Source organism: Clupea harengus, chromosome 9 (assembly GCF_900700415.2).
Source record: "Clupea harengus chromosome 9, Ch_v2.0.2, whole genome shotgun sequence".
Taxonomy (NCBI): Eukaryota; Metazoa; Chordata; class Actinopteri; order Clupeiformes; family Clupeidae; genus Clupea; species Clupea harengus.
The window spans coordinates 15,732,227-15,746,417 of record NC_045160.1 but is presented as its reverse complement, the minus strand read 5'-3'; the positions used below and the strand labels follow the sequence as shown (position 1 = coordinate 15,746,417).

The 14,191-nt window shown below is 41.4% G+C and overlaps 1 protein-coding gene across 6 annotated transcripts in view; it reads right to left on the bottom strand.

Moving 5' to 3' along the window:
• The window catches only part of lrfn1 (leucine rich repeat and fibronectin type III domain containing 1), a 98,940-nt gene extending 87,814 nt beyond the window's left edge, over nt 1-11,126 (bottom strand). For 5 of the 6 annotated variants that reach the window (XM_031573642.2, XM_031573639.2, XM_031573640.2 and 2 more), the window contains exon 1: nt 8,660-11,126. The gene's annotated coding sequence lies outside the window, so the exon portion shown is untranslated. The other variant, XM_031573644.2, reaches the window with a different exon arrangement.
• Between the last annotated feature and the right edge of the window lie 3,065 nt (nt 11,127-14,191).

Below are 14,191 nucleotides of genomic sequence, written 5' to 3'. Positions count from 1 at the left end.
AGGGTGAATCTTCAAGTCTCTGTCTCACAGTGGTCGGCCGCCATTCTTCAAGAATAAACCTGAAGCCATGACTGACAAACCTAAGAACTGAGTTTCCAATATATAGTATATTAAATGAATTACTATTACCTCTTACCTACCAGTCTTCAGAAACAGACACAGCAGAGTGCAAAGCCAGAGCCTTTTCCCTTTACGTCAGTTTCGGCGTGAATGGCATCTATGACAGACATGAAAACACCCTGCGGATAACCCTGCCTCATCGGCAGATTGCGTCCTTCCAAAGCCTCCCTACCAACAGCACTCTGCCAAGAGCATCCCTCCCTCCCTCCCTCCCTCCCTGCCTCTCTCCCTCCCTCCCAGGCTGGTTGTCAGGGGATATGTGCGGGCCTGTGAAGTTCACAACCAGCTGTATCAGCAACTTCCTCTGAGCATTAACATGGTATTAATGTCATCCTGACATTACATACTCATTTACAGTATCGTATGGATTGATTCTTTTGCATCTCCTTGGCAGATGGTTATTAAACTGAGCACTGGTTCATTACAAAATACCAAAATCACGGAATACACAGGTGTCAACATGCTAGCAGCAAGCCAATGTAATATTTTCTGTCAATGAAAAAGCAGTGACAGGAAGTTATACATACTACCGTAAATGGCCACTAATAGCAGTGGTACAACAGCAGTACTAATCTTCAATGAACAGACAAAATTATTAAAAAGTAATAATATACCTAGGTTTGCCAAAGTCGGCCAAACAGCCCACCTTAAAAGCAACCAACCTTGCCTCTTCCAAGAGTTCAGTGGCTAACATGCACATGTGGTTTAGAAAAGCCATGTTGTGCTTTTAATTGTCCAACACTTTTGGCTTACGAGCACAAAGAGGTGATGAGGGCTCATTAAAACCGAACGCTCTGTGGAAGGTTTCGAGCATTAGCGCTGTCACGTCGTGGTCCATTTCCTTGTGAATGAGCCATGCTGCTGCCACTTTGTTGTAAATCTGTTCTTTGCTGAAAGCCTCCCCTCCTCCTCCTCCTCCTCCTCCTCCTCTTCCTCCTCCTCCTCAATCTCTGGAGCTTTCATTTTTGTTTCCATTTAGGCTGAAATATTAAGTTAATGAATAATCAAGTTGCATTGGCCACTGCAGTGGTCAACTGACTTTGTAATGTCTTATTTGGGGGTGGTGGAATGGACACTTCTGCTACTACATATAGCTATACTAATGATATCATTACTGTTCAACCGGTTTCTTTACCTGACCCCCACTGCTGAAGGAGATGGGTTTTCTTGTTGCTAACGAGAACAGTCAACCACAGAATCCAATTCTCAGTTTCACCTAACACTGAACGACACAGAGTCAAATTAAGCATGACTTTGAGTCCGACTCTTCTGAACTAACATATCATGTAATGCTGGTGAGCCTTCAAAAGAGCTGCTAACACAGACATAATTAAAACTGCCACACTACTCCGCAGCAGAGGCTCTGTCCAGCAGCCTGGGCTACATACACAGTGGATGAAAAGCACTTTCCATGGGCCGTCGCTAAGCTGACGCTATATACCAACTCCCTGTTCGAGGATTTGCTTGCTATTATCTCTTTTTATCCCAGGGGGAAAAAAAAACAATTCTGCCCATCAGAAAGAAGATTACAACAAGCCTTGATACAAGGCATCATCATCATCTAATCACTGGTATTAATAAATGGCTCCAAACCAAAGAACAAAAGCACATCAGTATCATGTAAGCAGCATATGATGTCTACTGAGCCATAAAAAACATGACCCACTGCTTTGACCGTCCACTGCTCCACCTATCAGGCGTTTGTACTACAGTGTAATAAAGGGTATCTAATACGCTTCCATTGCTCACAGTCTTCCTGTCGAAGGGCATGGATGTCCGACAGCACAGAATTAAAAGAAACCAAGTCAAAGAAAATGAAAAGTTCAACATGGTTGCAGGAAAACCTCGCAGAAGGTCAAAGCTGCCAATCAAAGCGAGCCGTACGGCACATGAGAAACACATAGAAATGGGCCTTTTTTCTCCTAAAAAGGACAAACGTTGAATGCTCTTTTTGAAATGCAACGCAGACCTGTGTTCTGGCTGACCTTAAACTGCCGGCTTGCCAGAGACAGTAAGCTGAACATCTGTATTATGTGTTATGAAATGAACTCTGCCAAGGTTGCAGAAAATACTTATTTCTGATTGGCTGGTATGTGTGTGGGTTGGGTTGTTTATTTTTTGTTCACCCTACAAATAGATCTAATCAAAACTGAACGGGTGAACATCGCCATGACAACAACAGGGATTGATGGTAGCAGTTGATTGATAGCCATCCTTATTAATGCATAGCAACACAAATGTAAATCAAAAGGCAGTATAAAAAAATGTGGAGATAAAAACATGAAAACAGCTTACAAAGGCATGGATATATGGTTTCCTTGGTCTGAATGGAATATCATCCTGCAAGGTGTTCCAAATCCAATACAAATACAAAAAAATAATAGAGTTCTTTGACTCTGCCTAATCCATTATTTGTGCGTGTCAGGGCACCTTGTCAGATATTTCCCCTCACATATGTCTCTGTTTTAAGCCAACACTAAGCCAACACTACCTGAAACAGCTTCGTCTAGGTCTTACCTAGTTATGCCTTTAATGAGTGAATATAAAAACAACCAGGCAGAGAGACAAAAGCACTAGCGACACAGAAGTTGGCCTACTTTAGTCTATTTTTGGTTATGTTGGTTATATTTAGAAAGCATTTACTCAGTTTACACTCCACTCAAATCTTATAAGGAAAGGGGATATACCAGTGTTGACAGGGGGGGGGGGGGGGGGGGGGAGTAGGGGAGCAATCAGGATAAAAACAACAAAAGTCCCTCCCTCTTCTACCACAGCCGGGATGTCCCTGATACAAAGCTCCCATGAAAAGCTTTAAAGAAAATAACTCTTTATAAACTGTTCTCGATGCATTTTACATTTATACAGACTTGGTGGATACTCATTATGTACTGTGAACCTACTTATAACTCTACATAAATGTTAATTGTGTGTTCATCATTAAATGTGTGTTTAGATACACCCAAAATGTGCCACCATACTGTCAGAAGGCTTTTGCATATCCCAACAGTTAAATATTTTAAATTGTATCCCCTCATTACCCATGGTAAAATTAAATAGCACATATTCTATTTCCCTATTACTGTCACTTCCAAGAGATCCACACGATTAGGATAGCTAAAGCAATTGGCATTTTATAAGGAGTCAAATGTACCAATGAATTCATTAATTGATTCATGAATGGGTATACAATCCCTTAGGTTACTTAAAATAAAGCATAACCATTCATGCCATCGATAATATCATTATTAAATTATTATAATGTAATGGTACAAACATTTCAATCACAAAGGCCAAGCCAAGCATTTCCAGACATTATGAGTACCTTATCAGCCTGTAGTAAGTAAAGTGTAAGCATGTATGGGGAAAGCAACATAACATATGGAAAATAAAACATGAGCAGGGCTTTGGTGGGTGGTATCTGAGCATTCATGCAGGATGGTGGGGAGAGGGTTTGCCTGCCAGGGCACAGGGTTACTGTACTGCTGCCCAGCAGCTCTTATGGCTCTAAGTGAAGCGTTTAACCCCACCACTGGACCCCTAGAGGGCTCATGACCTTGCACTACAGCCCCAGTCTCTGAAGAGTCCAGAGTCCCTGAGCTTATCCGGATCCCACTCTGATATGGTCCAGATCTCTCCCTGATGCGGTACAGAACTCACGTGGAAACACGTCAAAACAACTAAGGGTCCACGCTTGTTGTTTGGGTTTTTGAAATATACACAACAGCAGTCGTACAGAGGGATTCTCTCTCAGATGGGTTGACATGCACTTCCTGGTATTAGTCACACCGCTTGCATAATACAGTGGGAGCGCTGAGGCCAGTGCAGGTGCAAATTCCAAAGCCCCTTCAAAGTTACCTCTGACAGTTTTGACAGGCCCTGACATCCTCTGTCATAGTAATGTCCCATTTGTTGTGGGCAAGGCAGGTTATGTCGACGCCAGTTTTCTGCCCAGTGGGTATTTTGGGCTGGTGGTGCCTTTGTTTTCTCTTCCATATTAGACAGTCCCTTTAGGCATGAAGCAGTGGCCCCTTCTGATATCTGCCCAATCTAGACCTGGCACAAGTACAGTCAAATGCAATCAAAGCATCAGGTTGAGAAGCTAAATTACACTTCTACTTCATTGGCTGCAAACGCGTTTGCCTTGACTGACTAAAAAGGTGCTGGTTTTAATGCGAAGTGGGTATCCACATATTGTTAGCGTGGTCCTTCATGCTGCAAATAAATCATCAATGAATCTGACGGATTAAGTCAAGCACATGCCAGCCACGCAGACAGGCTGAGCCTTTGAACACAGGATGGCTAAATTATACATGACAGGTACATGATAACTAAAGTTGGGCCAAACATATTTATGGCCCTACAAGCAATCTATTTTACTAGGGAGCTTGTGGGGGTTTTATACAAGCTGGAGGCATCAAATTAGTCAGCTTAGTAGATCTTATTTGCATTTTGGACACATCATTGTCCACATATCTAGAAAAATAACTGCATAATCTTGACTTCTACTGCAGGACTGTGAAAGCCAGTGTAATAATTTGTTATTAGCAATTGATATCTGTGTTGTAGGAAATGAGCTGCATGTTGGTGCTGCACGTGTGCTGCGTGTTTTTATGCACACTTCAGTGGGACGCTTTGAATTCATTGAAGGTCATTTTTTATACAACATTTTTAAATTTTATAAGCTTTTTCCCAAACCCACTTCTGTGCACCACCACACAATGCTTTACTAAGGTATTGCTTATGCAAGCTCCACTGTCTGCATTCTACACTGACTAATATATTTCCCTCAACAACCTAGACAAAATCTGTGGGAGTAGCCTATTGATCATAAACTGCCATCCTCTGCTGAAACAAATGCTTATTTCTGTATTTCTCTTTCTTATCAAAACAGATTTCAAATATAAAAGATGTTCAAATTTTCATAAACTATCAGAAACATCTAAAAATTGACAGCATGGCTGTTAATCTTTATCATCTATGCTCCACACCTCTGCTCTCGAAAGGTTACCTCACTTCCACCACCCACACCATAGTCACAGTCTCTATGTACCCTGTGAAATGTGTGCTAACACATGTCTCCGCCAAATGAATTACTACATTTGGAATGCGATCAGTGTTGTCCCCTGGTTATAAAGTCTGCATTAGGATCCACCTCATAGAGCAGCATTAGGGGAGACCTGAGGACTCAGTGGCATGCCAGAATAGACGAGTACTGAACAGGCTATAAAACCAAAGAGCCTTCCGGATAATGAGATCACGTGACGTCTCCGAACCGTTACACCTTCAGCGATGAAAGAGCCATTGTGGCTTGAATGTCCCATTGTACCTTCCCCTTGGCAGTGTCTTCCCAGTGCATCAATCACGCCCTGACAACGGTAATTAATCTTAATGAAAATAAGTCACGTTAAGTGTTGCTGTTGTCTTGATAATGTCCATTCACTGGGCCACTTCTACGTGCAAATTCCTATATAAAATGTTAAATGAGAGGAGATGGGACACATATCTCATACATGCACCTTCCTGTAATGGGAGACACATTTCTGAGATCAGAGATGAGAAAGAAGGGTAATAGCTTGAAAGCTCATCTTACAGGGCCTTGTAATTCTAGCTCTCACCCAAAAGCACCAACATGCAACCACTCTGGGCCTAAAGGGGGTCATCAGAGCACAACATTCTGAGGACTCCCACCCTCAAGCCAATTCAAGACAAAAACATATCCTGCAATCTTCGGCATTAGTAGCCGCCAAAAACACATTACAAGAAGCAAGTGAAGTAAACAACCTTAGATTAGAAACCTGAAGCCTGAAGGTAGAGTTAAAACAGTATCTGAGATTATACTTCTTATTCGAGGGAGTAATAGTAGTAATAGTAGAGGTACTACTGGAAGTAAAAGTACTAATAATGATAATGCCAGTAGAAGAATTAATAGTAGTGGTAGTAGTAGTAGTAGTAGCAACATCAGCAGTATTATAAATAGTTGTAGTAGCATTTATTCATTCATTCATTTATTCACTCATTTTGGTTGAAGGTGACAAGCCTAATAAAAAGTTCTACACTGAACTGGTAGGTGTTATCAGTTATTGCTCCCAAATAGCTCTAAAAGTGGCAGAAGCTAACAGCCTACATTTTATCTTGCTCTGCAGGTCAATTATTTCTCTGTGTTCAGCAAGTCTATTGATCTCAGACCTATATGGATCCTTGGCAGAATAACTTTCATGGATGCACAAACTCACATTCAATGTCAGATGCACAGACCATAGAGGAGACCACCACGATACTATACAGTAAAATGCAATGAAATCCCATCTGGACCAGTCCAGCAAAGAAAAATATCTACTCCCAACAGAATGGCAGCACCCGTTGCCGTGTAGAGTTAGCAATACTGATCTAGCATCCAACTTCCACGAACACAGTAGAGCAGTCATCCACCCTGGGCCCAATCTGATATCTATGTTTGCATGGGATGCAGCTGCCACTGGCGATTTGGATGGCTCAGGCAGTCTATAATCAGCCCCATGGCAGTGACAACTATTGCTGCACAGAGCTCATCTAGCTGTCTCAAATGTCTCCAGCATCTCAAAAGCACTCAGCGTAGCCCTCAGCCCCATAGCACGAGCTGACGCACACACACACCACACACACACACACACACACCAAAGCAGTGGCACTGTCACACATGGTCTCTAGAGTCTGGAGATAAAACAGGCCTGGTTTTCACAGTAGCTTGCAGGCCACTGATGACAAGCACTTGATGCCACATTACAGAAATATGGTGACTCTATGCCATGTATTTGACCAGTGAGGTAATTGCTGTGCATTACTCATCAATATCCCTGCAATAACTCTGAACCAGCTGCTCTCCAGAACCAGTATGTAATGAATGTTTCTCTTCTTATCCATATGACATTAGTGACTAATCGTTCCCCCTACTAATGCAACACATGCTTCTCTCTGTAATAGACTATAGGCCAGGGCCAGATCCTCTGGCTAAGATGGTAATTGTACCCTCCACATCTCCATATTCCAAATCAACAACACACACCTGCTGTGGGCTCTGCAGTGTCACATCTGCCAGAGCTACCAGGTATCAGCTACAGTCATTGCAGAAATTGCAGTGTGACAATTTAGAAAGTGTAGCCCATAGGAGACGAGTATTTTTTTTAAATTTGTTTTGTACTTGAAGATTATTTTTAGTTTGTTCTTTAAATTGAACACGAAGTAGGCCAGCTGAAATTGCAGAGCTGGTTTTATTATTCAGGTGTATCAGCAAAGTAAAGCAAACCTGAATTAATTATCTCTCAATCGAAATCAGAAACAGAATACATTTAGCAAGTGTTGCTGTTGCTTACTGCTACATGTTTCAACTGCTATTTAAAATCCGCATTTCAAGACGTTATCGGTGAGCACTTTATATAGGCCACTTCTGTGTAGGCTCGTTCTAGAGATATAATCTGAAGAATATCCTGGGCTTTTCCACCCCACACTCTTTTAAAAAGCTTAAAAGGGTACACGACCTACAGTTACAAAAACTAGTTAGAGAACAACTAATTATGTGACTCTGAGTAATCTACCAGTGTCCCCCAGTGGTCAGTGTTGCTGCCAGCACTAAAACGCACTGACTTGCGCTGCCGTTAACTTGCTGGAACGGGCGCTGCGTTGCTGCAGACACGCCCGTGGAGGTTCAGTAGCAGGATTTGGGCTACAGCCGCCTGTCTGTCCAGTGTCAAGCACCATACACAGCTCCAGCCCTGATCATGATGTAAGAATTACAGTATGGGGCATGTCGAGGGCATCTTGTGACCATGCAGATGTTGTAGTGTTGCTGAATAGATTATGATGAAAAGCTTTCGAAAATAGCCGATTGCCTCTGTCTCAATTCTGCCTTGTATTATTTGTGTTACATATCGTGATACCATGAACATTATGCCACTGAATATCACTGCTAAAATAAGTTTCATGATGTGTAAGGCTTTATTCGCGTCATGTTGTGTGTAGCCTACGAAACTTCGTGAGATGTATTCAGACATCATACCAACACATACCACTGTACTGCCTAAGGTCAGATGGAATGCATGCAGGGACAACAATGTCCGACACGTCAAGAAAGTGTATAATAACCTCTAAACTACCGACAGATCGACTTTCCTGCCCTATTGATTAGTATAGCTAGTTCACTCCCCTTTAATTAATAAACGTCGCGTTGCTTAGTATCTTATGTTGGGTGGTTCATTTAATTAACAGTAGGCTAATTCAATTGAAACAGCTTGTCAGAATTGCGACAGGCTTAGCCTAACCAGAGTCAAAGACGAAGTCTTGGGAGATTATCTGTGTTTGCCTATGCGGCAAACATCTCATGGCAAGCACTAACCTATCTGTCGATTCCACGAAACTAACTGAATCTATTTCCTCTCAAAAATATCAATTCTATCTCTAGAGCCGTCACTGATGCAACGTGGCAAGATATTTATATCGACCTGCTGTCGCACAAGACATTTAAAGAAATGCAGTAGCGGTCAGTAACTGTAAAGACTTGCATTACCTTTGCCCTGTAGCATTAATATGACTGCCAAGTTGAGGGGCAGTCGGCTCTCCACAAAGGCGCCCAAATTCTCCCCGTCCTAAATTCTAGTCTTGGGTTACAGTACTCACAATCCAGAAGATATCAGCCCGAGTCAGAGCTGAACACTAAAACCTCCGTTGGTTTACAGAGATGCCATGAAGTCTGATTGAAGGAATGAATCCTTCAAATTCATCTTCCAACGTTACTTTTTAAAATCCAATGGGGTTGATTTAAGAGATAGGACGGACGCTTTCCAACAGTCTATACCTTCCCCTTCGGTTGCGACGTTTACTGCGCCGTAATCCAAATCCAATCCTTGGGAGACTGGACACGATGTGAATGAAATCCAAATCCTGGTCTGTTTTCAAAAAGATTTCTGGTTACAGCTGTTCCATATCAAAAGACGATGCCAAACGAATCCACATACCGATAAAACATTACGGTAATTAAGAAGCGTATTTCTTGCAGCGTCTTGCAGTCTGCGTCTGTACAGTTTGGCGACCAATCCCATCTGAGAAACGCATCACTTCAAAATCCTATCAAAGCATCGACTGTGAAGAAAAAGACTAAGAAGCCAAGGTATTGCAGGCACACACGCGTTGTTTAGTTCAGATAGAAAAAAAGCGTCAAATCTCTTTGTGCCTTGACACAAATAAACGAGTTAATCGCGTCCAACCGTAGACAGCACAAGATGTTCATCTCGAATGTTTTCCAAGGTTGCCAGCATTGTAGGGAACGAACCGAAGGAATCCCACCTACGCATGTTTTATGCTTGTGTGTTCTCCAGAGAGCATCACGATTGAGTCCGGGACGAGTGGGGTTCTGTCTATAAAGGAACTTGAATTTATCACATGAAAAATGGTGTTGTGTAAAGGACTCAATATTCTGATCTTAAACCATAATAGGCTACGATATTACGGACCTCCCCAGAACGGTCCTGTACCTGTGCAGCAGTCAAATCACGACTGGCTAAAAAAACCACATCTGTCTCTGCATATTGGAAAGCGGCTGAAGGATCAGAACAAAAGTGTCATGCATCGTCTGCTTAAAGCGAATTGTTCAGTCTGTAGGGTGTTAAAAAGAATTGCCGCAAACTAATGCCGCTGGGAATTCAGAGCGATATTTATACGTTGGCCATTCTCATTTCTGGTCAGTTATTGACAAAAATCGGACTAAATCGGAATGCATATGGCAAGTCACCTGCAGACGTGTATACCTACAACCAGATGCACAGGTGGCCTGAGAGACAGTAGCCTATTTAATGGGTAACCTATGTGTGAATTCCGCTACTCTCCAAACCCTTTTTCCTCCAATTTGCGTGTCTTTAAGTTGACACTTTCTGTTGTACATTTTCTTTGACACAGAGTGAGTTGAGTGTCCTAGCTCGCCATTTTAATGACACACTCACATGCATAGCTTGTTATCATGCGACAGACGTTGCGCCACTGCTTATGGTGGTCTCTAGTGGTTGGGAATATTGGATTGAAGGGATTACAGTGACACCTACATGCACACTCTTCGCTGCAAATATCTGCTCGTATTGTCATTCCTCTTGCATCGACAATGGATTACTGCGAAGAAGAGTCAATCATCCAGATAATATGATGTCAAAAATCAATGATACCCTGTCCATGATCATTCAAAATTGTGTCTTTCCAGGGATTAGATGTATTTAGTAGCAACCCTTTTAAACCAGCGTGATGGCCGAAGTTTTTTATTTATTATGTATTTGTTACACTGAAGCTTAGTTTCCATGTGTATGTACTGTATTGCATATACTCTAAAATATCAAAAATATGAATCAACTTTAGACACATGTTATCATCAAGGCTCAATGCTGACTACAAGGACATGGACACAACACACACACAAAAACCCAGACACCATGAAACTCACTGCAAGCCTCAAAAATATCAGGCCTGTTGAAAATTACTACATAACACCGGCTTTATATAGAAGGCAGAACCCTCGCTAATTTGACCTCTCAAACTTTTGTGGGTGGATGCAGCGTTGCTATGGAATAACTCCCTTCTCTCCAGTGAACCCACTTTTGGTGTGCTGAACTCGGCTTTCTCCCTCTCCATCTCTGTGTATTCTCTCTCTCTCTTTCTGTCTTCCCACCTTGTCCTGTCAGTTATTTGGGCTGGTTATGTGGTGCTGAGAGAGAGGGATTAATTAGTGTAGGTGAATGAAGGGAATACGGTAATTAGGAATTATTGAGGATGTTTATGTTTACAGGCTAAGATTAAAGAGGTGTGCTTAGGAGGGCCCCTGGGGTTTGTAGTTCGAATGCAAAGGAGGCCTGTTCTTGATCCCCACACACTGTATCAGAGTTCATGCCAGGTTTCAAAGATGAGAGGGAGCCTGTTTGTGTAACAGTTCATTTATGTAATGAAAATGGAATATGTTCAGAAAAAAAGACACCCCTTTAACTCAAGTGATGTTGTAATGAAGATACAGAGCACAGATTGTAGACATTTGTGCTGCAGAACAGACCCTAACCCATAACTTTGCAAAGGATAAATAAGATGTTATCCACTGGTTTGTCTCAATTTACTCTCCTCACCAGAGAAGGGTCAGGGGCTCCAACTACACATACCAAGTTATCTCTGCTAAAAGGTTTGCCACAGCTAAGTACAATCTTGGCAACACCACAACAAATTAGGTATCTACGTATCTTGTGTTGTACCTTATGACACACATAGCGATAAGGAAGCACAGGGGGAAACCAGGAGAAATGAATAAAAACCTGAAGGCAGTTTTTCAGGACTCGCAGAGCTCAAAGGAAACTGTGAGAAAACAAGACTAATGGTTTGTTCCAGTGTCAGCCTGTAGGGCAGAGCCCCTGTCTTCCCAGTCTTCTCTGTCTTATGCCTCTGGGCTGGATCCCAGTCAACAGTGTGAGAGTTACCTCCTCAGCTTCCATCAAACTGTTTGACTGGGTTCATGATGTTTTAAACTGAGTGTAACCCTTGTCGTTTCTGCTCTCTTGACATTTTACAACTGTGCTTTTATTGTTTTATTGTAAAGTTTCACATATATATATACAAAAAAAAACGTAATTGCAGTAGAGTACAGTAACATGCAAATTGCTTCATAACTTCCATGAGGGAACAGTGAAGTCAAAAGTTAACTTAGCAGTTGGCAGGTAAAGCATAAAGCAGGTAATTGCTCTGTAGCTTGCAGAAAGAGTAAGATAAGAGTACGACAAATTAAGCGGCCTAGTTTCACTGTTACTGGAAGTGCATCACTGCGGGGCGCAGGAACTGACTTCAAGGGATGTGTGAATGGGTAGCTGTGCCTCACTCATGCCTTTGCATACTATTTCTTTAGAGGAATGCATATATGCATATGCTGGCATGATTAGAAAGACTGCTTGTGGCGACAAGATGTTACCTATTTGCAAAGATACACCATAAACAGTACATTTGGCATGCGTGTTTTTGGAGACTGTCTGTGTTTTTAAGATCATTTTGCCAAAAATGATTTACACTACAAGTAAATATTTCTCACTATACCTCACAAAGTGTTCGTGCTTTTGGGACATTCAAATTAAACCATAGCATTGCTGATGCCTCAGAGGTCTCAGAAAAGGTTCCATTCGAAAGTACTCTACAGAAGATCATGCTTTTTCAAAGTACCAATTGTATCTAAACCTGCCATTTGCTTTCTTCCCTGCCGACACCATTTCTCCTCTCCCTCTGGGACTGATAACTTTAGTTTGTTTGTTTTTGTTTGTTTGTCTCATCGCCCCCTCACAGTAACAAGAAAAACAAAAGTAGAGAAATGGAGGAAAATCAAGTGTGTGAACTCTCAGAACTGAGAGAATCCATGAAATAGATCATCCCAGGAAATATGAGGAACCTTTTTTTGGGCAAACAACATAGATTAGACAAGCGGATACTTCCTCCTTTTGTGTCTAAGGTTACAGGATGAAAAATGGGCAGGTTAAAAAACTTCTTTCCTCCTGAAGGAAAGAAAATGGGGTTCTTTTTGGTTCATGTTCAAACGCAGTTTATTTGGCTTCTGATTTTCGCCAGACATTGCTGATTGAATCCTGTAATCTTTTTATCTTGGATTATGTTCGCAGTTGGCAAACCAGCACCACCATGAGAAAATGAATTTTTGAACAACGTCTCTTGAGAGTACTAGTCACACTCACAGAACAATTATAGCTCTGTTTAGGTAAATAAACATTCTTGGGCAAAGTTGTACACCTAGAAATGTAATTTCTAAACAGGACTTCAGACTGGTCTTCTGTTCAGACAGATCAACAGATACGTTTTTGTTAATCACTAGATCTGCAGATGTATTTAAACTGTAATTGTTGGATATGTGTTTTTATAAATGACTAGGGGATAACCTGAAAGAAATACATGAACATGAATACATGCCATATATACAGCAAAATAAGAGTATGGGGATAAAATGGTAAAGATGGATAGCATCAATCAAGCCACAGTTCATGCGGCACTTCACTGAAAAATAAACTCCCAATGGTCAGTGAATCACTGGCCTCATGCCATGTCACATTCTTTAATGTTCATGTTCAGTATTTGCTGACACTCTGTGAGTGAGAACATTTAAACTGATAGAGATCATGGCACGGGTATTTTTTGCAGTTTTTTTTTTTGCATTAAATTGCATTACAGATTATTGCATTGCATTATATTGTGTTGTACTGTGCTCTGATATGTTACGTTATATTTTGTGTTGCCTTCTATTGTCTTGTGTTGTGTTTTGGTGTGCTGTGTTATGCTGTATCATGTGATATACCTAGAAACTGTAAATAACACGTGACCTCCCCATATTATAATATTGAACATAGTTACAAGGCACCTCAGCAGTAAAGTGTCCATGGCAAACACCTTATCAAATGACTCAAACTGCAGGCATTTAAACTTCAATATCTTCAGGGCATTATGGCATAAATTAGGGGGTTGGCATATTCCTCGTGTAATAAGCAGGTACATAATTATGACTGAAAGGCTCCTCTTCTGCAGCAATTAGACATGCTGAGAAAAAGAAAAAAAAGAGAAGGGGACCAAAGAGAGGATATTTGACATGTATGGCTGATGTGTATGTAATTAGGATGTGCCACTTTGACATTGGTCATCACCACTGCACTCAACAGCTGCACCTTCATGTTCTTCATGAATATGATGGAGGAGTAGACAAATAAAAACAGGCGTGATCGAACCTGCTGTTGTTGTGACTTCTGCTCGTAATGTCTGCTGTTGATGACGACACGCGGCAAAAGCATGTGTGACAGATACGACATACCCATGACCAAGCCACAACAATTAAGCAATCACAACCTATCACAACTTAGTGCTTACAGCTGATAATTCAGTTAGTCTTATAAAATAGATCTTAACTAGTCTTAGTTAAGATAGTCTCTATTAACAGAAACAGGCAACTCTATTTTTTTTCATTTCATATATGATACAACTACGATTCATTATCTGAGACAGAAATTTCATGAATATGAATGTAGATATTGTGGGAGCC